This window comes from Arachis ipaensis, chromosome B05, assembly GCF_000816755.2.
Source record: "Arachis ipaensis cultivar K30076 chromosome B05, Araip1.1, whole genome shotgun sequence".
In the NCBI taxonomy this organism is placed as follows: Eukaryota; Viridiplantae; Streptophyta; class Magnoliopsida; order Fabales; family Fabaceae; genus Arachis; species Arachis ipaensis.
In genome coordinates, this window is record NC_029789.2 from 1697591 (window position 1) to 1700298 (window position 2708).

Genomic DNA, 2708 nt, shown 5'->3' on the forward strand with positions numbered 1-2708 from the left:
TATTAACTAAATTCTAAACATAAAAATAAATTTATTATTGTTGCTGTTATATTTGTTTTTATTTGTAAAACATTTAACTACTAAGTCGAAAGTCGAAAGTTTTAAAAGTAATTTTTTTGAGCTTTTGACTTATGAAAAGTAATAATATTAAAGTTTGATGCAATTTTTAAAAGCGGCTTTTTACTTTTGTTATTAAATATTTTTTTGTCTTGAAAATGTAATCCTTTCATTTGATTTGAGAAAAATACCAAAATTATCCGAATTTATTAATTTTTATCATCACTTAGGGCCGTTTCGAAAGTTTTAAAAGTAATTTTTTTGAGCTTTTGACTTATGAAAAGTAATAATATTAAAGTTTGATGCAATTTTTAAAATTAAATTGCGGCTTTTTAAAAAGCTATTTAAAAATTTATAGAGAAGTTAAAAAAAATTACTTCCCTTATAATAATATTATTCTTTATCACATTTTTATAAAATAAACACTTTTAAAGCTAAAAATCCAAATACAAAATAATTTATTTATAAGTTACTTTTAATAAAGTCATTTATTATTTAAGTTATTTTTCAAAAGAAATTTAATTAAACTGTTTATCCAAATTGAATTTTAGTTATCAATTCAATTTCTTTAATCTAATTTTTTTAAGACGTGTTTAAAACACATTGAGAATGAAATTCTTACAAAAAAATAATTCTTTTCTTTAGTTTAGAATTCTCATATTAATGTTCAAACTAAATCAAACAAAAATATAATTCCATTATTACTAGAGATTGAAATATTAAAATTATTCCTAATAAACAAATAAAAAAGACAAATAAAACAAATCACAAAGATAAAATAATAAAAAAACACAAAATTCATTTCATTCATGCAATTAATTATTTTAAATCATGAATTTAAATTTGAAATAGAATTAAAATTTATTTCTTAATAAAAATGGAATTCTTTTCTCACTTTAATACTTTTCAAATATACTAATCTAGTAATTCAACAATATATTTTAAAGAAAAAATTAGAATGACTTCTAACAATTATCTCGAAAAACAACGAATCTCTCAATAAAAAAAATAGCGACGCTTGAACTTTATTTTTGTGAGACTGATTAGTCCCTCTATCAATATTTTATTTATGTATTAACGGAATAAACTTATATAGCATGTTAAACGGTTGATTTTCCGTTAAGAGCCAACTAGAATTTACAATTTTTTTTAATTCGGAATCTCATTGTCTTTTAAAGAGTAATTGTTAAGTCTTTTTGTTACGTGTTTCAAATATATTAACTAAATTTACTATATGAAATTAAAAAATATTAATAATTTTTAAATTATTTTTACTTATAAAAATTAAATAAAGAATATATTAGTAATTAACGAATCACATAAGTATATTCTAGAAAGATCATTAACAGATGAGCTAATCACTCTCATAAAATTAATTAGTAAGGGCCGAAATGAGTATTTTTTTTTAGAAATCTCGTAGTCGTTCGAAAAAATTATTAGAAATTGAAATAAATATTTACCATACTGATAGCCAAAATTAATAAACTCGGATGCCCTTCATTCCTCATTTACTGGGAAAGTTAATTATTAAAAAATGATTTTTTATTCCCCAAAAATTATAACAAGGTTTATTTAAGTAATGTTTAGACTTTAGAGTGACAGATTAAATCATTAAATTATTTTGTAGATAATAACTATAACCTTGGGATAAATTTCCCTTACAAATTTTTAGTTTCTACGAGATTTGACGAAAACTGTGAACAACATATTAATCGCTGTTGAATAGTTCAATTGTTTGATTCGATTCACTAAGACATATTTTGGACATTGATTTGTTTGGTATCCTTTAACATTAATAGCCAACCACTTTGTTTCATCCTTTTCTGAAGTTCGGCATCATCATCAATCAGCTCACTAGGGATGAGCAGGGTGGGTTTGGTTCGAATTTATAATAAAATTAGAATCGAATCGATCAAAATATAATTAATTTGGTTTAATTTGGATTTATATTTTTTTTTATATATGTACTCAAACCAAATCAAACTGATTAAAAATAAATTGGTTTGGTTCGGATAATTAGGTACCCAATAACTTTGAAATTCATAAAAAAACAAATTTTTATCTTAAAAATTCAACAAGTACAATAAACATGTAATATCAATAGAAATAATCCAAACATATTAAATACTAAATACATTAAAATCCAAACATATTAATAGTAAATAATTTTTGTCTAATAAAAAAAGTCATATATATATTTTTTATTTTTTTATTTAATTAATATATGATCGGATTCGCGGGTTGGTTCGGGTTCCGCACCCCCAAAACCAATACTCGAGCCAATCACTAACAAAGATCATCGGTTTAGTTCAGATTAGACCCAATTATCCATTAATTCTAGAATTAATTTAATTAATTCGATTCGAGTTCTCAGACTACCCGCTATCCGTACCCACCCCTACGACTCACATACATTTTGAAGAATTTCAATGTCCAATATGTCATCCTCGTTTTCGAATAGTCAAAAGAATTAAAGAATCCTCGTTCTCTAAAATACATCAAAGTGACGGACTGACGGAAATTATTACCGTGATGTTATGTGATCAACTTATTTGAAATAATTAAACATAAATTTTTAGGGCATCAATTTTTAATATTTTTTGTTATTATTTAGTCAGCATAAATATTAAATTATATTTAATAAATAAGTT